Source organism: Epinephelus lanceolatus, chromosome 8 (assembly GCF_041903045.1).
Source record: "Epinephelus lanceolatus isolate andai-2023 chromosome 8, ASM4190304v1, whole genome shotgun sequence".
NCBI lineage: Eukaryota > Metazoa > Chordata > Actinopteri > Perciformes > Serranidae > Epinephelus > Epinephelus lanceolatus.
Genome location: NC_135741.1, coordinates 45,447,202 through 45,472,893, shown reverse-complemented (window position 1 = coordinate 45,472,893; position 25,692 = coordinate 45,447,202). Strand labels below are relative to the sequence as shown.

General features: G+C 41.1%; 1 protein-coding gene across 7 annotated transcripts in view; it reads left to right on the top strand.

The window, feature by feature from the left end:
• The window catches only part of LOC117258913 (zinc finger protein PLAGL2-like), a 90,050-nt gene extending 76,236 nt beyond the window's left edge, over window positions 1–13,814 (top strand). The window contains exons 5-12 of one of the 7 annotated variants that reach the window (XR_013491963.1): window positions 521–679; window positions 3,887–4,052; window positions 4,779–4,860; window positions 5,617–5,732; window positions 6,012–10,379; window positions 10,549–10,837; window positions 10,939–11,115; window positions 11,914–13,814. The gene's annotated coding sequence lies outside the window, so the exon portion shown is untranslated. The other 6 variants (XR_013491962.1, XR_013491964.1, XR_013491965.1 and 3 more) reach the window with 6 other exon arrangements.
• Window positions 13,815–25,692: the final 11,878 nt, after the last annotated feature.

Genomic DNA, 25,692 nt, shown 5'->3' with positions numbered 1-25,692 from the left:
AAAGAAAATCAGAAATAGTCTTTGTATGCAAAGTAACACACCACACAGATTTGACCACAGTTGACTATGCAAACATAACAAAAAATCAAAACAGTAAAGACTTGGGAAAGAATAAAAAAAATACTGTAGTATCCACAATAACTGGAAAGCAATCTAGTTGACCATAAATATAGATCAGAAAAAGAACATTTTCATTTTAGAAATGTAATTGTGAGGTTGTTCCATGTCCACATCTGACAGTTTCTGATTCTGATATAGTTTGTAGTAGTAGCAGTGCTTTCACATGTATGGATACACAGAAGCATCTTTCTCTTGTCCCTCACTGAATTTGAATAGCATTTAAGTGTGTTTCGTTATTTGCTTAAGACATTATTGACATTGCTACTCAGAAATTGTTAGTTCACTCTGACTCTCACTGTATAGCCTTCTACCAAAGCATAACACACACATTTTCTGCATTAGTCTGACTTGATATGTTTCTAATTTTCAGTCTTATGATTTTGTGTCAACTTTGTTCCAGCTCCACAAATGGGAACTTTTAGAGCGACATCCAGTCCTCCTCCTTGCAAGGAGAACCACGGCTCTGTGGCAGAGTGCCTCTGTCCATGGCAAATGAACACAGAGGACACTAAGGATGCCCTTGTCACAATAAAGAGGATATATGAAAATCTCCTTAATGGTAATGTACACAAATGTTCATGTCATATTTACACCCAATCCATGGTGAATCCAGGATGAATTTAAAAAGAAAAATTTGTTTACAGCAAAGCAAAGTTAATCTTTAGTCTTTAACTGTGTCCCCACAGATTGATTGAATATTTTTATCTCATAGTGGTAAAATGTCTCTTTCAATGATAGCGACATGTTTTTGCACAGCGAACAGTTTTGTCCTCTAATCACATGGCACGTACAGGTAATCTCATCTGTCCTCAGATAAGATCCCAAGACAAAGGACATGAATTTAGGTTGTGGTGCATGAACATTTTTATGATAAAAACCCAAGAGCAACATCACTCAAGACACAATGTCTCTATCACTCTGAATCATTCTCAAGAGATTTCCCCCTCATTGATTAATGAGCTCATTTGCGTCAGTTTCCGCTCCAGAGAAAAGAGCTAAAACACCCAAATCAACAAATTTAATTCTTCAGTTAGCATAATAAGATAATAATAGTAAAAGAAAAAGGGTTATCATTTTATCTTTATCTTTATTTCTTTCACTTCATCATGGTATGATGCTCTAGATGGGCGCAGACGTGCTGCCCAGCCGGGGACAGCCCCCCATTCCAAAACACCGCCGTTCCGAACCACCCCCACTCCAAATTCAAATAAACACAAGAAGTTTGTGCTCTAGAGAAAGGATCAGCACTCAGTGAATAACCTCCTAAGCCCTATGATAAGCTATTATGGCAAGGCTTATCTATACAGACCAGTGAGCAGTGATAACTAACATGTCTTTGGGGTCATCGGGTGGGAACCTCCTTTCACCAGTGTTTCGTCTAGTTGGTCCCACGACACCTCCAGGAGGCTAGACAGTGATCTCTGTTGTCCCAGAGACACTCCCCTAATGCCAGGTCTCACTGCTCCCCGCACCAACCCAATAACCTCCTTTACCTTACTTACACATGGCTTTCTCAGCCCAAACAGCACCGCCACCTTCAACCAAACCCAGGCTCTGTACATGCAAGCTCCAGGTAGAGGCATTGCTGATACTACCTTTCCTAGCACATTCACCAAACTGATTTTCAAGTCCATATCGAGTTTCCTGCATCAAACACTGCCGCCCACTCTCCGACCACATTCGCACAATTCTGAAATTCGTTCTACTACAAAAGCTTGAAATGAACATTCAACTCAGTGTTTTTTATTGAAAATATGTCACTGTCTTCATTTATTATGTATAAATTCGCTAGCAGCAAACACATTTAAAAGGACACGCTTGTCAAGTCTTTTTACGCACGCTGTCTGTGGTGCTGAATCCCCACTCCCGGCCACACTCCCGGCCGCACTGGTCAGACAGACTAATGATAATGAATAAATAAATTAAAAAATCAGAGTCTATCAAGAAAACAATCAGTGGTGAAATTTGTTTCAAGACACTAAAGGTAAACGAATAATCCTTCAAAAAAGTTTGATTTGAGAGCACATACCTCCTCCTAAGTGTTTGATTATGCGCTCCGCCACCGTAAATCATCACCACTTGATTCCCGAGCGCGGCACCACCGCTGCTCATCGCTCCCTCAGGGGATGGGTCAAATGCGGAGAACAAATTTCACACACTCAGGTGTGTGACAATCTGTGGGACTTTAACTTTAACTTTAAATCACCGTAGGCCTCAATGCTGCTCTGATGATCCTGCAGCGCACTCACTCACCTCATTTTATTTGGATTGAGCAACTGGGTGATTTATTCATGCGTAGTAATGATTATGCCTACTGATTAAACGCACGTGTCATTTTCAATTTTTTATTAACAGAAAGTAGGCTGATGTTTGTATCAAAATAGGCTATATATCATGAATTACTAGAAAACAAATACATTCAATGTCAAATCAAGATGTTCAGCAGCAGTGAGCACCCCCATATAGTCAGAATGGTACGGTCTTGTTTCATAACCACATTTTGCGACGATTCGACGGCAAGACTGGCAGTCGAATCAGACTTCTCCGAATCGAATCACCGAATCATCGACTATTCAGGGTCAACCCTACATTCATTAACTGAAAGTGACTAATCCGCACAGCAGCAGTAAAGCCCAGCATACACTGTACGATTTTTAAAATCTTGTTGTTATTACCAGCTCACACTGTACGAGTGAATCATCTACGATGTGCGGCCAAAGCTCACGATTTATGTGCTCACACTGTATGTTCCGATCATCAAGCACGATCAGAGAGCTCACACTGTATGGGTGAAAACGGCTCGTTGGCCCCTGCTGACTGTCCTGCCCGTTGACAGCTGTCAATAAAGATACATTTGAAAGCTCAGATTTGTTCCGGAAGTGCCGATGTTGCCAACGAACCAGGACAAGCGGTTTGCTTTGGTGATTTGCGCTATACTGTGTGCCGAAATGTCCAAAAAGAAGAGGCGTCGGCGCATATGGACTCGCAGATGGCTTGAGAGACGTGGACAGTATGGTTTGTCTATTTTACAACGAGAGTTGGAGGTAAGCCGGCCGTTACTTTACTGTTAGCTTGATAACAACCGTACGCTAATGTTCCCTGTTGTGCGGTAGCTCTTAGCCCCAAATCTTACTTTCTACGTTTTGACTTCATATCACAAACATTTGTTTTAATCAGGGGACATAATTAACTTTCTGTCCACCAATTAGTGGCCAGTAAATGTTAAAGTTTTACCAGCCACACGCAATAGATTTAAGCACCAGTTTGCACGAACAACTTTAAAGCAGATGTGTATTTCTGTAGCTGGGGTTAAGCTGTGGAATTCCTTACAGAGTGATTTAAAGGGCTGTTTGAACATATTTCAGTTTAAAAAAATGTTTAAAGAAAGAATAGTTGCATTGTATGAACTTGATAGTTAGGTTTCTATATTGTGTACGAGTGTTGAGACAGAATGAATTTATTTCTGTTTTCCTTTCATGTTACAACTCTTGTTATTATTGTCAAATTGTAGCCTAGCCATACTGTATGTGCGCACATCAATAAACATTATAACTTTGCTTTATGATATTATCAGCAAAACAAAGATAAACAAAAACAAAAACACACTGACATATGTTACCGCCAAACATGCCTTAACATCACATCAGTACCTTACACTCAAAGCAAAATTGATCTTGTCAGCTTAATCATGTCACCAAGCTTCTGAAATTATGTTTTAATTTTGAACCCTGTCTATTTTTATGTATGTATGTATGTATGTATGTAGGTGGACGATATGAAGGGATTTCGCAACCTTCTAAGAATGTCTGTGGAGGACTTCAGTCACCTTCTGGACAGAGTAACACCTATCATCCTGAAGCAGGACGGCCATCTAAGAAAAGCCATTAGCCCAAAGGACAGGCTCTCTGTGACATTACAGTTCCTGGCTACAGGTCAGTCTACAGTACACACAAATCTTGATAGTATGGCTGGACAATTAAGCAATATCACACAAGAGGGAGTGATGTTATACTCGTATATCGTCACATCTGTGATTGTCTTCAGCATTCGGCCTGTGGCCTCGTGCCTATGACCAACTCACAGCCATGATGATATACGAGTATAACATCACTCCCTCTTGTGTGATATTGCTTTTATACAAGAGTTCAACAGTTAAATAAGCAAGGCTGATTAAGAAATGTTGAAAAATGAGGACAAAATAGATAATTTAAGCATTTTATTTGTCTTCCGCCAACAAAAATAGTTCCCTCAGGACTCCGCTGTCACCGCTGCTATGTAACGCAGACATGGTGCGCCAGGCACTTACTCTTTATACACATTTATCTGCACATTTCCATTAATTGTGCAGCCGGTGAAATAAGTCTCTGGTGACTGCATGGTGGACTGTCGCTTCACAGGCACAGCCGACTCTGCCCTCTGATCTGAGAGTATGTTGCTCCATCGTTTTCTGCTCTCCATGGATAGCTTCCAGTAGCTTTTTAACAAGCTCTCAGAAGCTCTCCATGGATAGCTTCCAGTAGCTTTTTAACAAGCTCTCAGACCTGCAAGACAAAAGGTATATTTTAACGCCCGACTCCTAATTAGAAGACTAACTTTACACATAGGCTAGGTTAAAACAACATCATACCTGTGCCCACTCACTGTCATGATCTCCCTAGCTTCAAGACCCGCATCTGACAGCTTCTGTATGGCAGTCGCCCTGAGGCTGTGATTGGTGTATCTTCGGCAGCATCTGTGCGAGTGAGTTTATTCCCAGCGGAGCTTTAGTGTACCAGATATTGTCTGTGTGAGCTGCTGTCATCCTGGGCTTCAGATAAAGGGCATTTGCATCTGGTGGAAGTTTGTTTAAATACTTTTCCAGGGATGCAATGCAACTGCTGACCTAACTGACACTAACCGTCAGTTTTGATTTGGTTGTTGATTGCAATCAGCTGTGAGGCGGAGTGAAATATACACAGTGAAATAACCGTGATGTTGTACTCCAATATCGTCACAGTTTTACTGTCTCTCGACCAATCAGATTGCAGGGCCGGAACTAACTGTTGTATAATGTACAATAATATAGGGTGTACAAATCATAGAAATAATTGATGTAGTATGTGACATCTATAATTCTCTTGTTTTTATGATGCCATCAGCAATAAATATGCAGTTTTCATGCATTAAGACAGTAATAAGATTTTGTGGTGGAAACCCAATGAGAGTGGACTTTTTTTTTTGAAAAGATGGAATTGAATGAATTACTGGAGAAACTAAGAGAAACCTGATGCTACATTTTTTCATGTATCATTAAGTTCAAGAAGAAAGCAACCAGCACCAACAAATCAGTAACATTTTGATTGATGAAGAATAACAAAATTGTATATTAGAATGATGCCATTTTCATGTGTCATTTAATGTAAACAAACTAATTTCCCATATACAGTGTATGTCTCTGCTCACTATTATTCCACTTTGCCTGAATTGTCATTTAAGAATCTGTATTCACTTTGACAGGTGAAATATTCAACTCATTGAATTTCCAATATCAGATTGGAAGCACAACTCTGAGCAGGATTGTTATGGAGACCTGTGCAGCCCTAACTTCTGTGCTATGCGAGGATTTCCTGAAGGTGACACAGTCAGAAACACTTACGGCCCTAACTGTACGTCACATGATCTGTGATGATTTCTTTAAGCACAATACACAAGAATTATGCTTTCACTATTGAATATTTTTAATCACACCTTTTTTAACTTTACCGAAGGGTGTGATGGTATGGTGTAAAATGTCAACTAACCATGCTATCAATGACATCCTACTCAATAATATATGATTGTCTGAATTTGTTTTGTTTTTGTGCATATAGAAGTCATTGTTAACATTTCTTTATCTCACTTTTGGTTCACAGACACCAGGAACTGAGCCAGAGTGGAAAGCCATTGCCAAAGACTTCCATGACAAGTGGCAGTTTCCACACTGCCTGGGTGCAGTGGACGGGAAACACGTTTTCATTCAACCTCCTGCCAACAGTAGAAGTGTGTATTACAACTACAAGTCCCGGTTTTCCATCATACTCATGGCTGTAGTTGATGCAAATTATAAGTTTGTTTATGCAAGTGCAGGAACCCAGGGCAGAGTGTCAGACGCTAGCGTGTTTGCACAATCAGACTTGGGAGCCGCAATGGACAAAGGCCTCCTTCATGTCCCCCCTGATGACACACTGCCCAACACTGATATCTTGATGCCCTACATGTTCATTGGAGATGAGGCCTATCCACTCAGAGCAGATCTCATGAAGCCTTACCCCTTCTGAAACCTGAACAGGAGTCAGAGGCTCTTCAATTACCGTCTGTCTCGGGCTCGACGAGTAGTGGAAAATGCCTTTGGAATATTAGCCAATCGCTTCAGAGTTTTCAGAACAACTATTTCCCTGGATCCAGACAAGGTCATGAACATCATCTTTGCATGTCTGTGCCTGCACAACTTCTTACGTGACAGAAGATCTGATGCCTACTTGCCACCTGCCTATGTGGATTCAGAAGATGCCAACCATCAGCTGATTGAAGGTGCATGGAGGAGAGAGGGCATACTACAGCCTGCACCAGTGGAAAGAGCAAGAAATCCCTCTGTTGAAGCGAAGGGGCAACAAGACAGACTATGCCAATACTTTGTGTCACCTGCAGGAAGTGTTTCATGGCAGGAGGGCATGGTGTAGGCTTAAAATCAGGGATGCAGGAAGTAGGGGTGCTGAGGGGGCTGTAGCAAGGCAAAACTGTTTACTAAACAAATCGATAAAAAAACATTTATTGTTTGAGTGTAGCATTTTAGCGTAAGCTGGCTGAGAAACATGGTTATGTGTTAAACAGTTGAAATCCACCCTTTGTTATTTTTTATATTTCATTTCATTTCATTTCAAAACATCCATTGTATTTTCTGTGTATCTGATGCATAAACGCAGACAGGTTAGATGTGTAGCTTGTTATCTGTCTCTCAATTTTCCTGCCTCACTGGTTACAGGATGTAATTTATTATTTCATTTAGTAAATGTATTTCTTGTTTCTGTCACAGATCTGTAGTGTGACATGCTTTGAATAAGAGTGAGCAATGATCATGTCAACTCATTTGGCAATGGCTTGAATGTAGCGAACACTGTTTGACATTAATTTAATATGTAATAGTTATTGCACTATAACTTTTAAGAGTGAGAGTGGTTTGATTTTAGCCAGTGTACCTTGCTGTGTAACGGTCATACCTTCCCTGAGTTGACTGGGACCCTATAAATGGTACTCCTCCTGGTTGGTACTGACTGAGGGTTGCGTGTTCCCGGGCCTGCTCTGCCTCTAGGGCATCATACAGTATGTTCATAATATTTCTCCTAACTCTTAACTGAAGCACTCGATCTTTAATGCTTCTTAGCTCATTTGCAACTTGTTGACCAAATACCTCCTCACTGTCATTAGTTGTAGAAGACAGAGTATTATGAACCTGTGTTAACAAAGTTAACTTTGCTAACTCAATATTGTTAGCATCAGAGGACTTTCCCTTCTGTTTTGCTAAAGCGTGGTCTTTTGGGGGTCTCATCATGACGTGATGCTAATTCAGTTGAAGATGTTTCCCCCTCTACAGTGGCAGAGACTGAACTTCTAGAGGACTGAGCAGAGGTTGATGGAAGGGAGAGCATATGGGACATTTCATTGTTGTCAGTTGACATGTCAAGCACCACATCTTTGTCTTCCATTTGCCCCTCCTCTGTCTCATCAATGTCCTCAGAGTCCTCAACGTCAAGCTGTAGTAAACAGCACAGGTAAAGACATGCAGAAAAAAATAAGATAACAGAAGGGATGCCAACTAGACCTTTTTGTTGAGATCAAAATCTTTTCAACACAACTGAAAGTGACAGACAGTTCACCCAAAAATTAAAGTTCAGCCATCTACTCACACTCATGGAAGTGGAAGGATGGGTGAAGTTTTTTAGCTCACAATTCACTGTTGGTGTTTCAGAGGAAAACAGTTTGCAGTTATCCCCCAAATATTTGAATGAAATGGTGACATTGTTTCAAACCAAAATAAAATGTATAATAAAACCGTGCCCCCACATAACTCATACAAAGTAATTATCCAAGTGTCCTGTTTTGGAAAATGTCAGAAACACTATGTTTTTAACCTTAATGTGTACTGTAGCCAGTGGCTTTTTATATGGGAGCCATGTTCACACATGATCAAACATGGCATACAAGTAAGGCTAAAAACATGGCGTCAGTGATGTTATTAATACAGCAGTGCATGTCAGGGCTTTAGGACACCTGGATTACTTTGTTATGAGCTCTGTGGAGGAATTATATGGTCATATTATGTATTTTAATTAAATCTGAATCCTGGTCACCATTTGCTTCAATTGTTAGGGCAATAACTGCAAACCCCTTTCCTCTGAAACACCGGCAGTGTTTTGTGAACTAAAAAACTTAATCCATCCTTCAATCCATGAGTGTGAATAGATCATGACAGAATGTTAATTTTTTGGTGAACTGTGCCTTTCGGATTGCACATGCTCGAAAACACTTACTCTCAAGGTCGATTCCATTGCTCTGTGCGTCATATGGGGCTTTAAAAGCTCCAAGTGTGCCAGGATCCATCTTTGTTTTGGTGTTAGTGGCTTCTGTTTACCATACCAAGTTCACCATACTGGGTCCTGAGAGATGCAGCTCTGGTTTTCACTTCACTGACTGCATAAAGATGGGAACACACTAGGACCCTGGCCAGACAAATCAAAAGTACAATGTAAATTTTTCTCTTTGTAGCCTAATTGATCTGCAATAGTCTGTTTCGTATGTCTCTCTCTTCTCTTCTCTCTCTTTTTCTCTCTTTTCCTCTCTCTCTCTCTTTTCCTCTCTCTTTTTATTTTTCTCTTTTTTTCCTTTAATGTTATCTCTTTTTCTCTGTCTCTCTTTTTCTGTCTATCCCTCCCACACACACACACACACACAGGGGGTGCACCCTCTCTGTCTAAGTGTCTGTGTGTGTGTGTTGTTAGTATGTCAGAGAGGTGGAGTATCAATAAAAAAAAGTTTCCACTAATTATTTCGATGTTTATTTCTTTTAGTTCTTAAGTATTTTTCATTAAAATGCGTAATATAGCCAACAATATTATAGACCAAAAGTTAATCTAATTTATTATTGTATTTAGCAAATCGCCACTTTCAACTGGAGACACAGTGCAGCAGCAAAAACAAACAAAAAAAAAAAGGCATTTTAAAAAGCCGACAAATAGTGTTAATTAATTGACATGAGACATTGGAGAGGTTGTCAGTCCTATTCTATAGTCTGTAATATTTTTTTTATTTTATCATAACTTCTCGGAAATTACTCAAAAATGCATTCACTGTGTGCTTCTGAGCACACAGGCAGAATAAACAATTAAGTTACATATGATGGTCTGGCAGACTGTTGCGGCGCTTGGAGGCAGCTGACAGTGACAGTTTTTTCAGCAGCCATTTTTCTTCCTACCAATAACCTATGGTTGAGGCAGCTCCAGCTCCAGCTCTGCTCACATGCTCTGACTCAGGCATCAGCGATAGATGCATTGGCGCTGTCCGTGGTGCTTTACACTAGGACCGCCAGGATTACAGCGCCCTTCCAAGCGCCGCAGTCCCACCGGCTGGCGCGGTCACTGTTGAGATTACATTCGTTTTTTATTATTAACAAAATGTTTTTTTATTGACAGTATAAATGGTTTAGTTTTCAAATAAATATTTGGAAATATATATAGCCTACTTGTATGTATCAAAATGTATAATTTCGGTCGGAGGTATAAATGCTCAGAAGTCTAGTGTGTTTCATTTTTGTAACTTAAAGGCTTCAGAAAACATACAAGACACGATTTTAGGAAAAATCATAGGAAGAGAAGCTTGTAGGTTTTATCTAAACAGAGTTATTTGTATTATAAAAACGGCTCTAGGACAAGTGCACTTACATTGATCACTTCATTCATTCATCTTCTAACTGCTTCATCCTCTTGAGGGTCGCGGGGGGGCTGGAGCCTATCGAGAGGCAGGGTACACCCTGGACAGCTTGCCAGACTATCTGACACATAGAGACAAACAACCATTCACGCTCACATTCACACCTACAGACCTAGTCCCCAATCTGCATGTCTTTGGACTGTGGGAGGAAGCCGGAGTGCCCAGAGAAAACCCACGCTGACACGGGGAGAACATGCAAACTCTGCACAGCGGGGCTCCCACACCCGGGATCGAACCGGCAACCCTCTTGCTGTGAGGTGAGAGTGCTAACCACCACACCACCGCGCCGCCCCCATTGATCACTTCCATAAAATAAAATGAGAAATTGGAGAAGATTGAAAAAATTGTTAAAATTAAATTAGGGAACTGATCACAGATGCATTGTCTCTGTGTGTTTTTACATCTATTGTTGCTTTTAATTTGCAGCTATACTTTTAATGAAGCTGACATGTCATGACAGTCAAGCGCCCCCCCGGGATTCCGGGATTACGGCAGCCAATCAGCGTTGAGCTGCAAGCAACAGGACCCAGCAAAATACCGCTCCAGATGAGATTTCTCGTTCAGGTTCCAGCTCATCACAACATGAGCCTTTTTTTAGGAAGAACCCACCACACACAGGAGCACTCTTTCAACAGCCACGCTCATTGCGGGGGAAGAAATGCAGGAGGGGGCAGAAACGCCCCGAGAGAGCCCTACAACACACTCAATCTATCAAGTAAGCCCATCACAGACACTTGTATTTCTGCCCTGAGTAAGGGCCTTTCTTTTTGTCCCACAACCCACTGTAAAGACTTTGATGTATTTGTTGATGTCCAGAGGTTTTTCCGTAACCTACGCCTTAAGGAGTTCTTCAAGAACCATCGGGGGACCACTCTCCCTATGTTAACAGCTCTACTAACACCCACGGGACGGGCCCCACCAGCGACACAGGGACTGTGAAGGACCAGGAAACCACCTCTAACTCCCCCACTAGATTTCGTACTCATTTTAGAGGTAAATCAACTTTCATTCCATCACAACACAGAAACTCTTCAGTTGACACATAGATATATAGAGATATATCTAAGTTACTGGGACAAAAGAGACAATACAAAGTTATACATAACCTGTCAGGACTACAACGCATTGAACTGGACACTCTAAAAAATGATAAGCCCATTGTTATTCAAAGTGCGGACAAAGGGGGTGCCCTGGTGATATTAGACAGAGATATGTACAACCAGGAAGTGATGAAGCAACTTGTTAATGACACTTTCTATCGGAAGCTTCCTATAAACCCAACTAATGAATTCATAACCAGAGTCCATGGATGTCTCAATGAACTCCTAACCAAAGGAGACATCACTAAACATGTTGGTTCACTCACCTGTGATACCGGTTTTCTACACTTTACCTAAGATACATAAACCATACAGTGACACTCCTCCTGGGAGACTGATCGTGGCTACAATTGGCTCCCTCACAGAAAAAATATCTGCCTTTGTGGACTTTTTTCTTCAATCCTGTGTAGCTTCTCTGCCCTCCTACATAAAAGATTCCACTGAATTTATTAAAATGATAAAAAATGTACAACACAGCCACAGTCAACAGCTGCTGGTGACCATGGACATTGAATCTTTACATACAAATGTGCCTATACAAGGCGGACTGAGGGCAGCTGAACATTTTCTTCTTCATCGAGAGATGAACTCGACTCAACAGCTCACACCTAGTGCCTCATGCATATTAAAGCTGTTAGAGACTGTGCTGACCACAAACTATTTTATGTTTGACAAGTATTTCTTTTTACAGGTGTCTGGAGTCAGTATGGGGTCTGAGATGTCCCCGAGTTTTGTGTCCCTGTATGTCGGACTGTTCGAACAGGAGGTGGTGTTGAATCCCTCCAAGAATCCGTTCCTGCCATACATCACCACATACAAGAGGTACATTGATGACATCTTCTTCATCTGGACTTCTAAAGAAGACAAACTGAAAGACTTCTACAACTTCATTAACACACAGAATACACATTTGAGGTTCACAGTGGCTCATGACCCTTTTAAAATGAACTTTTTGGACATATTGATTGTTAACAACAGTGACGGCCTCAGCACTACTCTGTATAGAAAACCTACTGATAGAAATTCACTGTTACATGGACAGTCGTAGCACCCCACCCATCTGAAAAGGAGCCTTCCTGTGGCCCAACTGAACCGCATACGCCGCATATGCAGCTCAGATACTGACTTTGACAAACAAAAGGTGGAAATTGAACACAGGTTTTTACAAAGAGGGTATCGAAAATTGTGGGTGACTCAAGCCTCTGCTCGTTTTTCTAACCTCACACAAACTGAGTGCCTGTACACAACCAGAACTAAAAATGTTGACAAACGTATCACTTGTTCTTTTCAATATTCCCCTCTGGCACAAGATACGTCTTCTATCATCAACAAACATTGGCATGTGGTAGCCACTGACCCAGCTCTGAGAGGGCTCATGGACAATCCACCCTGCATCGTCTACAAAAGACCTCCTAATCTCAAGAACATGTTAGTGAGAGCGGATTGTCCCAGTCCCCCTCCCACCTTGACCTTTCTGGGCCCCGTGCCACCCGGCAACTATAAGTGTGGCAACTGCCAACAATGCAATTTCACGAGGAAAACCAGCACCTTTCATCACCCATGCTCCGGCAAAAAGTTTTCTGTCAGAGGTTTCATTTCCTGTAAGACTCATAATATTATCTACATGCTCAAATGTCCCTGTGGACTTGCCTGCATAGGTAAGACCTCAGGAACCCTCAAAAACAGAATATCTGAACACAGATGGCCATCAGGAATCACGACCAAAGGAGCCCTGTGGCCAATCATTTTAACCTCTTGAATCACACTGTGGCCTCCCTGAGCTATCTGGGGATCGAACATGTTCAACTTCCTAGGAGAGGCGGAGACATTAATAATCTCCTTTTAAAATGCAAACTTTTCTGGATTTACACCCTGGACACTATGTCACCTAGGGATCTCAACGAGGAGATGGACATCCGACCTTTCCTGTAATTCCTCTGACTGACATTCTGTGGTTATGCTCCTCTGATTGCATGTTTTTGCTACTTACTGCTTTCTATATGGTGTTTTGTTATCTTTTGCACATCACTGTACTTTGAGGTACCTCAGTAGTGTTCTGTCCTTTATGATGAATTATTGGCCTGATGTTGTGTCAGACACTCTACCCCGTGTTGTTTATCCAACACTGTATGTGTTTTGTTGTTTGAGTGTGTCTATATATATATATATTTATATATGTATATATATATATATATATATATATATATATAGACTGATGGTCTTTTTGTACATATCTCTATTTATTTATAGGATATGTTTACGGTCCATTCACTTGTGTGTAGACGCTCACACGTATTTACATTGATTGTGAGGCTTGTGTGTATGCATGTGCACACCTACGAATCTTTGTCCTTTATTCCTTTACCATATCAAGGACATACACATTGTGGTGCCCTATGATATTATGAAACAAGGTACATTTTCTCTTTAAAGTTGTTAGGTTACCTGTTTTCTTTCTCCTTTCCTTGAACACATCAGTGTATCACGTGACCACATCATGTGTATATTTAAGATGGCGGCACCCTCTGTTTTGTTAGTCTGATGAAGAGCATAACGCTCGAAACGTCACTTCATTAAAACTTCAGCACTGGAGCCCTGCAGTGTGCGAGCTGTTTGTTTTTTTCATCTCAAGGTTTACAATTTGTGTAATAGGACATACTAGGGATGCAGAGAGCCCTTTGAGCATAACTGTGTTCATACCAAAGACATCTTTGGCTCTGGAGGACCTAAGAGATCCAAACACTCTCATGACATCTGACTCTGTAATAGTTTCTAGATTGAAAGCTGGTTCAGTATGTCTGACTTGGCTGGGAATAATGTGCTTAGGGGAAAAGCACTTGATAATGTCATCTACTGAATCAATGAAATGGTGATTGAGAGCAACTGCTACTTCAGCTGGGTTGCTCAAGAGTATTCCATTAACATAAATTTCAATTGATTTGGTATTATTAAAATTTTGCCCCATTAGTTTTCTTAGTTGGTTCCAAATATTTTTTGTATTACCTACTGCTTTTTCTATTATGTTCAAAAAAAAGTTTGCCTGTAATGTCCTCAGCTCTTTGACTACCTTTTTACGAAGCTTGGTGAAAGTATATCTGTCAGTGCTTAATTTGGATTGGGAGCGTACCTATGTTCCCCGGGTTCTATGTTCCCCGGGTCCTATGTTCCCTGCTTTGTATGGGACCCCAAAAGGGTGCTATGTTCCCCGCTTTGTATGGGACCGGGGAACATAGAACCCTTTTTAATAATACGGGTTTTATGTTCCCCGCTTTTCCCCAAAAGGACCCGGGGAACATAGGCCCTTTTTTTTAAAAAAGGGTCCTAACCCTTTAACCCCTAACCCCTTTTTCTCAAAAGGGTCCTATGTTCCCCGGCAACAGCGGGGAACATAGAACCCTTTTTCTTAAAAAGGGTTCTATGTTCCCCGTCCCATACAAAGCGGGGAACATATTTCCTTTTGGGGAAAGCGGGGAACATAGGACCCTTTTTTTTTTTAAAGGGTCCTATGTTCCCCAATCGGGGAACATAGAACCCGGGGAACATAGAACCCGGGGAACATAGAACCCGGGGAATATAGGGATGACCCCATTTGGGATTTAAGAGCAATCTTTAAAGCCATATCTTGTTTTTTCATTAAATTTAGGATATTTGTATTGATCCAAGGAATTATGTTCTTTCTTTTCCTACGTCTTTGTCTACATGTAAAGTCATCAATTGTACTCTGTAGTTTTTGCATGAATCTTTGACTGTCATCTTCCAAAGAATTTCCCATCAGTACAGCCTCCCAATCAATGTTTTGAACAGCACTTTCAAATGCATCTTTTTGGGAATAAACAAACATTTCTGTTCTTGGACAAATGGAATAAAATGCTTTTTGGTTAGCTTCCTCGCTATCAGAGTCAAGTTGTGGTCCGATAGTCCAGTCAGCATATTAAAGGATTTATTGATTCGTTTTGGCCTATTGCTAAAAATAAGATCAATTTTTGTGCTGGTGGTTTTTGTAATTCTTGTAGGACCTTTTACCAGCTGTGCAAGATCAAAATGATCAGTGATCTGTTGTAAAGATTTCCTTGATGATTTCACTTCCCAATTAACATTGAAGTCTCCCATGAGAATGACCTCCTTATGAAAATTACATTCCTTTAGCATATTTTCAAAATGTTCATAAAAGGTATTATTGGAAGGGGGGTGGGGTTAGGGTTAGGGTTAGGGCAATACAATACAATAAGCGAGAAAGACATAGATGGAGACAAAGTCACATTAAGTCCAATACACTCCAGTTCGTTGCAAGACCACTGTATTTCATGATACTGAAAACTCTCTTTCACAAAGATTAAAACTCCACCACCCTTTGAGCCTACTCTATCCTTCCTATAAATGTTATACCCAGGAACATGTAATATTGACAGTGGTGAATTTTCATTAAGCCATGTCTCAGATAAACACAGGAAATCTAGGTTGGAGTCCAATAATAGCTGATGAATTTGATCACTTTTAGATTTAAAACTTCTTATATTCAAGTGTCCTCTTAAAATGTCCCTTGGCTTTAATTATTCTTGAGTGGTTGACAGTCTGAAATAAGTTCAATTTCCGTTTTTTCGAGATCGCTGTATTTGGAACCTTGTTTTTTACAGTGTGCGGTGTGTTGTCTGGCATGGATTTTGCAAAGTTTCCAAACTTCATTTTTACAGTGTTTGCAGTTTGATCCGGTGACAGCTTAGGGGCAATCACACAGAGATAAAACGCTAGAAGCGCGACGCCAGTAAAACAATTGTTTTCCTATGATACAACGCGTCTGACCAGCGTTCAAGTGTCTTTTTTGGACGGGTGTTTTTCCGGGGTCTTTTTAGATGCGCGTTTTGTAGATGCTTCTTTTTAGACACACGTAGACACTGAAAAGTTAAAATATTTTCAACTTTTTGAGCGTCAGACACCAGTAGCACCATTCGTCATTATCATCATTGGCCCAGGCAGCCAATCAAATCCTCCTTCCTGTTTTGTTGTGGCAGTTACGGCAGTTTGGTCAGTTACGGCAGTTTACGGCAGTTACGAGCGACAGACAACACAATGCAATCCGAAGACGAGAAATTTATCCTGACAATATTTGATTTTTAAGAATTATACAACACACGCACACCTCAGTACTCGAACAAACACAGGAGGAGACACACATGGAGCTGTGTGAGCAGCGCAACGAATTTGTCTGGTGAGTACAATGTAATTGACGACGCATAGCAGCTAGTTAACTTTCAGACAGTGGGATATGTGAGAGGGCTGGTGACCTTATTTCGTAGTTCACAATTTTTGTGCTGCATTTTTATGTATGAAAAGTGCTATATAAACAACGTTGGATTTGATTTGATAGTTCGTGATAGTTTCATGTAAGCTAGTACTGTCTCTACTGTCTTTGAGGGAAACACTATATTCAAGGGGAGACATAAAGAGATGACAGGAGGTGTGTGTTGCGCACGCACCCCGCTCCACAGGCACTCCTTGCTGTTTTTTTTTGTCTAGCGCGCATTGAATAAACGCTTCCAGCGTTTCAAGCGTCTTTGAAGCGTCCGCGTCTCTAGCATCTCATTTCTGTGTGATCGTCCCCTACTGTGCATTCACTCCAAAAGCGTCATGAGCGCCAGCGGCCGCTCAGTTCGCTGGCATCGCGCTGCCTGCCAGCTCTGGCAGGGCTTGCAGAAGGCTGCCAAGGGGCGGGGCTTTCAAGCTGCAGAAGATCTCTTTCTTTCTTTCTTTCTTTCACTGTCCGTCCTTGAGAATATTCACGGTCTGCAATTGGCTGCTCCTCGCTGCTGCTTCGGCGGCGGCGCTGCTCATTTGCATAAAGTTGAGCTTCTCTCAACTTCACAGTGACGCTCCGGTTGCTGGCATCGCGCTGCTCGCTGCTGCCAACACTCCAGACGCCCTTCGTAGCAAGCGTACATTGAAAATGAGTAGCCTAGTTTGTTGCACCGACAGAATAGATGGACCGCTTAGTGATTCACGGACCCTGTCCATGCAACCATGTTGAGTGGAGCGATAATTACCTCTGTCGCTTGAGAACGGAGAAAAATCTGCAAAATCTGTTTATATGTTCTTTATATGACTGTGCAGCTGAGGAAGGATGAAAGTCGACGCCAGGGTATGCTTGCCAAATCTGAAGTTCAGTGTGGTATGGATTTTTTGTTTGCTCTTTGTTTGGCCAATCCCATTTCTCTCGGTGTAAAAGTCTCTGTGTAGGTGCGCTTTGTCAACCAGCTTTATTGACGGATTAATATCGGCAGGTTTTAGCACACTTAAAATTAATCCATAAAATAAAAACGCCAGCACTGCACCTGTCCTGCCAGCACCTGGCTTGACTGCTTCTGCCATGCTGCTCTCATCTCGGTCTGTGTGAACGATGAATCATTTGTGAGTCGTGAGGTAGCCAGGGTGCAGGCAGGGATGGGCAGTATTTCTATTACTTCTATTTAAAATACATATTTCAATTACATTTGAGTATTTTGTAATTTGTATTTGATAAGGCCGATAAAAAGCAAATGTAATTTGTAACAAAATACTTTTGAGTGGAGTAATTTTGTATTTAAAATACTCAAAATGCTATCTCCACAAGAAAGTTTTTTTTTGTTTGTTTGTTTTTTAATATTTTTATCTATATGTTATGTCTATATGTTTTTTAAAACTTCAATGTGCCCTTCAATGACCTAGTGGTCTGTTTTAGTGGACTGTGCATAACATAGGAAATTGTATGTTGTTGTGGTTGATGCTTGGGATGAGTATGCTACAAATGAATTGCCTCACGTGGGATCAATAAAGTTGTCTGAATCTAAATCTGAATCAATAAATAATATTTTAGGGTAGCCTACATGTCCCTAGCTTTTTTTTCCTCTTCTTCATTTGAAAAAAGTTGAACACAGGGCTCCAAAGGCTCCAAGTTAGACAGCAAACAAGTGAACTAGCTACAGTAGCTACAGTATCTTGCTGCTGTTTAGCTAGACCGTTGGTGGACAGTTCACAGCACAGCTAGACTAGACTTGCCAGGCATGCTGCTCACGTGGATGTATCCACACTAGCAGTAGACTACCTTGCTGCTCACGTCTTCCAACTTCAACAGATTGTCTGTCAAGGTAAATATTTAATCTGAGTGGGACAGATGTCAACTGGCTTCGAGCAAATTTTATTAGTAATTCAAATCCCTGACAACCCAGAGTTGAGATCAGGACTCAGAGTTGCAGTCCAATACGCCTCTCTGATCTTCTAGTTCAGTTACCCACTCATAGTTTTCATAGTTTTATACAAACAGTGTCTGTCCCCCGACTACCTAAATTATTTAAATCCAAAATTAAACAAAGAGGAGTTGTGCATAACAACCTCATAAAAATTAAAACCTCTTCTGTGACAGAAAGACAAAACAGGGGAATTAAATGCGGACTGTTAAATATCTGGTCTCTATCGTCTAAAGCAGTGTTAGTAAACGAATTAATATCAGCAAATCATATTGACTTACTCAGTCTCACTGAAACCTGGCTGTGTCAAGATGAACATGTTAGTCTAAATGACTCCACCCCTCCCAGTCATAATAATACCCCCATTCCTTGAGGCAGCAGCCGAGGAGGGGGAGTTGCAGCCATTTTTAACTCTAGTCTGTTAATCAGCCCTAACCCTAAACTAGATTATAATTCACTTGAAAGTCTTGTTCTTAGTCTTTTACATCCAGCCTGGAAAACCTCGCAGCCACTTTTATTTGTTATAGTGTACTGTGCTCCTGGCCAGTATTCTGAATTTGTATCTGAATTCTCAGAGTTTTTATCCAGTTTAGTTCTTAAATCAGATAAAGTGATTATTGTAGGCGATTTTAACATTCATGTTGATGTTGATAATGACTCCCTGGCTACCGCGTTTATCTCAATATTAGACTCCATTGGCTTCAGTCAGGGTGCACATGAACCCACTCACTGTTTTAACCATACCCTCGATCTAGTTCTGATGTATGGAATTGAAATTGATAACCTAACAGTCTTTCCACAGAATCCCTCGCTATCGGATCATTATTTGATTACTTTTGATTTCTTTTCTTTTCTTCTTTTCTCTCAATTACATGCCACTCAGCAACAGTTACTATACTAGATGTTTATCAGATAGTGCTGTCGCAAAATTTAAGGAAATGATTACTCCGTCGTTAAATTCAATACCATGTCCTTCAGTAACCGAGGTTTCCCGTACCGACTTTAACCTCTCCCGAATTGATCATCTTGTCGATAGTGCTGTAGGCTCGCTGCGAACAACACTCGATTCTGTAGCTCCTCTTAAAAAGAAGTTAACAAAGCAAAGAAAGTTCGCTCCTTGGTATAACTCTCAAACCCGTAAGTTAAAACAAATATCGCGAAAATTTGAAAGGAATTGGCGATTTACCAAACTGGAAGAATCTCGTTTAATCTGGACAGACAGTCTCAAAACTTATAAGAGGGGCCTCCGCAATGCCAGAGCAAACTATTATTCAGCATTAATAGAAGAAAACAAGAACAACCCCAGATTTCTTTTCAGCACTGTAGCCAGGCTGACTGAGAGTCAGAGCTCTATTGAGCCTTGTATTCCTTTAGCCCTTAGCAGTAATGATTTTATGAGCTTTTTTAATGACAAAATTCTAACTATTAAAGGCAAAATTCATGACCTCCTGTCCTCAGATAGTACCTATCTAACCTCAAATACAACTGTAAGACCTAATATATATTTAGATTGCTTCTCCCCAATTTCTCTTCAAGAATTGACCGCAGTGATTTCTTCATCTAAATCATCAATGTGTCTCTTAGACCCCATCCCAACTAGGCTACTTAAGGAGGTCTTACCTTCAGTTAACACTCATATATTAGATATGATCAATATATCCTTATTAACAGGCTATGTACCACAGTCTTTTAAGGTAGCTGTAATTAAACCTCTCCTAAAAAAGCCCACCCTGGATCCAGAGGTGTTAGCCAACTATAGACCAATATCTAATCTTCCCTTTCTTTCAACGATCCTTGAGAAAGTAGTCACAGACCAGCTGTGAGATTTTCTCCGTGATAATAATTTATTTGAGGAATTTCAGTCAGGATTTAGAGTGCATCATAGCACTGAGACAGCACTAGTTAAAATTACAAATGACCTTCTGATTGCTTCAGACAAAGGACTCGTCTCTTTACTTGTTTTATTAGATCTTAGTGCAGTGTTTGACACTCTTGACCATCAAATTCTGCCACAGAGACTGGATCACTTAATTGGCCTAAAAGGTTCTGCACTAAGCTGGTTTAAATCTTATTTATCTGATCGTTTTCAGTTTGTTGACGTTCATAATGAATCATCCTTACGTACTAAAGTTTGTTTTGGAGTTCCACAAGGTTCTGTGCTCGGACCAATCCTATTTACTCTATATATGCTTCCTTTAGGTAACATCATTAGAAATTACTCTGTAAATTTCCATTGTTATGCGGATGATACACAGTTGTATTTATCGATGAAGCCAGAAGAAAGTAATCAATTAACTAAACTTCATAATTGCCTTAAAGACAAAAGCCTGGATGAGCACCAATTTCCTGATGTTAAATTCAGACAAAACTGAAGTCATTGTTCTTGGCCCCAAACAACTTAGAGACTCTTTATCTGATGACATAGTTTATCTAGATGGCATTGCTCTGGCCTCTAGCACTACTGTAAGAAACCTCGGAGTAGCATTTGATCAAGATTTGTCTTTTAATTCTCATTTAAAACAAACCTCACGGACTGCATTTTTTTCATCTGCGTAATATTGCGAAAATTAGGCCTATCCTGACCCGAAAAGATGCAGAAAAATTGGTCCATTCTTTTGTTACCTCAAGGCTGGATTACTGTAACTCTCTATTATCAGGTAGCTCTAGTAAGTCCTTAAAAACTCTCCAGCTAATTCAGAATGCAGCAGCACGTGTACTAAAAGGAACTAAGAAACGAGATCATATTTCTCCTGTTTCAGCTTCTCTGCACTGGCTTCCTGTAAAATCCAGAATTGAATTTAAAATCCTACTGTTAACTTATAAAGCTCTAAATGGTCAAGCTCCGTCATATCTTAGAGAGCTCATAGTACCATATAATCCCACCAGAACTCTGCGCTCTGAGAACGCAGGGTTACTTGTGGTCCCTAAAGTCTCCAAAAGTAGATCAGGAGCCAGAGCCTTCAGCTATCAGGCTCCTCTCCTGTGGAATCATCTTCCTGTTACGGTCCGGGAGGCAGACACCGTCTCCACATTTAAGACTAGACTTAAGACTTTCCTCTTTGATAAAGCTTATAGTTAGGGCTGGCTCAGGCTTGTCTTGTACCAGCCCCTAGTTAGGCTGACTTAGGCCTAGTCTGCTGGAGAACCCCCCTATAATACACCGGGCACCTTCTCTCCTTCTCTCTCTCTCTCTCTCTCTCTCTCTCTCTCTCTCATAGCCTATTACTGCATCTTGCTAACTCGGCCATTCTGGATGTCACTAACTCGGCTTCTTCTCTGGAGCCTTTGTGCTCCACTGTCTCTCAGGTTAACTCATATTGCAGCGGTGCCTGGATAGTGTGACGTGTGTGGTTGTGCTGCTGCCGTGGTCCTGCCAGATGCCTCCTGCTGCTGCTGTCATCATTAGTCATACTTCTACTGTTATTATACACATATGATTATTGTCACATATATATACTGTCAGATATTAATACAGTGGGGCAAAAAAGTATTTAGTCAGCCACTGATTTTGCAAGTTCTCCTACTTAGAAAGATGAGAGAGGTCTGTAATTTTCATCAGAGGTACACTTCAACTATGAGAGACAAAATGAGAAAAACAAATTCCAGGAAATCACATTGTAGGATTTTTAAAGAATTTATTTGTAAATTATGGTGGAAAATAAGTATTTGGTCACCCACAAACAAGCAAGATTTCTGGCTCTCACAGACCTGTAACTTCTTCTTTAAGAAGCTCTTCTGTCCTCCACTCGTTACTTGTATTAATGGCACCTGTTTGAACTCGTTATCTGTATAAAAGACACCTGTCCACAGCCTCAAACAGTCAGACTCCAAACTCAACCATGGCCAAGACCAAAGAGCTGTCGAAGGACACCAGGAATAAAATTGTAGACCTGCACCAGGCTGGGAAGAGTGAATCTACAATAGGCAAGCAGGTTGGTGTGAATAAATCAACTGTGGGAGCAATTGTAAGAAAATGGAAGACATACAAGACCATTGATAATCTCCCTCGATCTGGGGCCCCACGCAAGATCTCATCCTGTGGGGTCAAAATGATCATGAGAACGGTGAGCAAAAATCCCAGAACTACACGGGGGGACCTGATGAATGACCTGCAGAGAGCTGGGACCAAAGTAACAAAGGCTACCATCAGTAACACACTACGCAGAGAGGGACTCAAATCCTACAGCGCCAGGCGTGTCCCCCTGCTTAAGCCAGTACATATCCAGGCCCGTCTGAAGTTTGCCAGAGAGCACATGGATGATCCAGAAGAGGATTGGGAGAATATCATGTGGTCAGATGCAACCAAAATAGAACTTTTTGGTAAAAACTCAACTCGTCGTGTTTGGAGGAAGAAGAATGCTGAGTTGCATCCCAAGAACACCATACCTACTGTGAAGCATGGGGGTGGAAACATCATGCTTTGGGGCTGTTTTTCTGCAAAGGGGACAGGACGACTGATCCGTGTTAAGGGAAGAATGAACGGGGCCATGTATCGTGAGATTTTAAGCCAAAACCTCCTTCCATCAGTGAGAGCATTGAAGATGGAACGTGGCTGGGTCTTCCAGCATGACAATGATCCCAAACACACCGCTCGGGCAACGAAGGAGTGGCTCCGCAAAAAGCATTTCAAGGTCCTGGAGTGGCCTAGCCAGTCTCCAGACCTCAACCCCATAGAAAATTTGTGGAGGGAGTTGAAAGTCTGTGTTGCCCAGCGACTGCCCCAAAACATCACTGCTCTAGAGGAGATCTGCATGGAGGAATGGGCCAAAATACCAGCTACAGTGTGTGCAAACCTGGTGAAGACGTTTGACCTCTGTCATTGCCAACAAAGGTTATGTTACAAAGTATTGAGTTGAACTTTTGTTATTGACCAAATACTTATTTTCCACCATAATTTACAAATAAATTCTTTAAAAATCCTATAATGTGATTTCCTGGATTTTTTTTTTCTCATTTTGTCTCTCATAGTTGAAGTGTACCTCTGATGAAAATTACAGACCTCTCTCATCTTTCTAAGTAGGAGAACTTGCAAAATCAGTGGCTGACTAAATACTTTTTTGCCCCACTGTATATACTTTCAACATAATGTATCACAGTAGCCAGAGCTATAATTATAATATTACTACTTTCATTAATGTTGTTGTAAGCTACTGTCATTACCGTCTGTCCTGCATCTCTCTCTCTCTCTGTCTCTCTCTCTCTTTTTCTGTCTCATTGTGTCATACGGATTACTGTTAATTTATTATGCTGATCTGTTCTGTACAACATCTATTGCTCGTCTGTCCGTCCTGGAAGAGGGATCCCTCCTCAGTTGCTCTTCCTGAGGTTTCTACCGTTTTTTTTCCCCGTTAAAGGGTTTTTTTTGGGGAGTTTTTCCTATCCGCAGTGAGGGTCCAAAGGACAGAGGGATGTCATATGCTGTAAAGCCCTGTGAGGCAAATTGTGATTTGTGATATTTGGCTTTATAAATAAAATTGATTGATTAATTGATTGACTTGATGTATGATTTATGTCTGGGTCTGGCTACATAGCCTATTGTATAAATACATGGTGATGATAGATATAATATCAAGCTAGCGATAGCCCAAACCTGAATACTCTGCTATACCAAATTGTGATAAAACAAGCGCAAATTTGCAATAGCTGCGACCAAATTGGCTACTATCACGCCATTAAAGGATGAATCATGGTCGTTCTTTCTGGCATAGTTACTTGTGGTCTCCAATTGAAGCATGTAAATTTTGAGCATTTTTGGTCGAGGACTTTTTGAGTTATTCACGAAAAGATTTGAATCGATTAGTATAGCGCCATCTATGGACGAATCGTGGGCATTTTTTCCGGTATAGTTACTCATGGTCTCTAGTTGCAGTATGCAAATTTCGAGCATTTTTGGTCAAGGACTTTTTTAGGTATTCATGAAAAGCTTTGTGGACCGACGGATCCAACTGACCAACCAACCGACCGACCGTGACCTATAGAGCTGCGGGTCGCTGCTGAAAAGAAAAAGAAAAGAAGTATTTTCTGTATTTGAAAATACAAAACACATGTATTTTATTTTGATACATTTTCTGGCACCAGTATTTTGTATTTCATTTTGATACATTTATTTGAGGGGTATGTTGTATTTTGTATCAAAATACATTTTGATGTATTTTTGCCCATCTCTGGGTGCAGGGAGGGACTGCCTACCGCGTGACGAATCACTCGGTGAATTACGTAACCCTGATCCCTGAGTGATTCAAATCATTTCTTCTAAGCGATACACTTTCATAGGGACCGTTTTCTCCAAGCTAACGGCTAATGTAGCCAGGAGTCAAGCCACATGAATACAATCACACACCTCCCCATTGTTTTAATAGACTTAGTTTCCAGATGAACAAACTTAAAACATTAGACTGGCCAGTAATGAGACTCACCAGTGCAGGGCAGACGCAGAGGCAGCTCAGCCGTGTATCAGTTCAGTGAGTCGGAACGATTCAGTGAACAAATCTTTTTAATGAACTGATTCTAGTGATTCAGTAACATCTAAAGAACTGCTTTGCCCTTCACTATCAGGAGGAGCTTCTGCCCTCAGGACACAAGGATACTGAATGATGATCCTAACTAAGACTACCCAGTCTTCACTATCACCCCTAGCACACACTGGACGTGTCATGCTGCAGCTCTTCAACAGATGACTACGCAAAGTTCTTACCGAAAGAAAGATCTGTACTTCCTCCACCTCTGCATTAGCTGAAAATCATGTGTGGAGAGCCATTAAATAAAGTCGATGTCCCACCTGAACATCTTTTCGGCCATTGTCTTTATAGTGATGGGCTTGTGGGTTGTTTAGTTTTAGCAACAGTTTTAGCAACAACATTGTAGCAACAGCTACAGAGTTCTTTTTATACATCCACAGTGAGGGGAGGAGTGGAGCTGTCATAGGAGCAGAGAAAAAGAGCTGCTACAGGAGCAGTATGTACAAGCAGAGAGCGAGAGGGGACAAAATGCATTTAATCCTGGTGTTGGAAAAAGGACAGTGGTGTGAAGGCACCTTTTTTGGGGCAATGGGGGGCGTGAGCAAGTAACAAAACTTGTAGCTCTTAGCATGTGACGTAAACAGTGACGTGGAGGGAAGCCGCGGCTGGTCAGTCCTTCAGCGATTTTCTCATAAGTCGACCTGTTCTTCACCGTCCCCGTCATTTGACGGTTAATGGCCTCTTCGTTTGCGAGGATAAGGAGGGCGCGCAATGCTTTGTCTCCCCAGTTGTTCA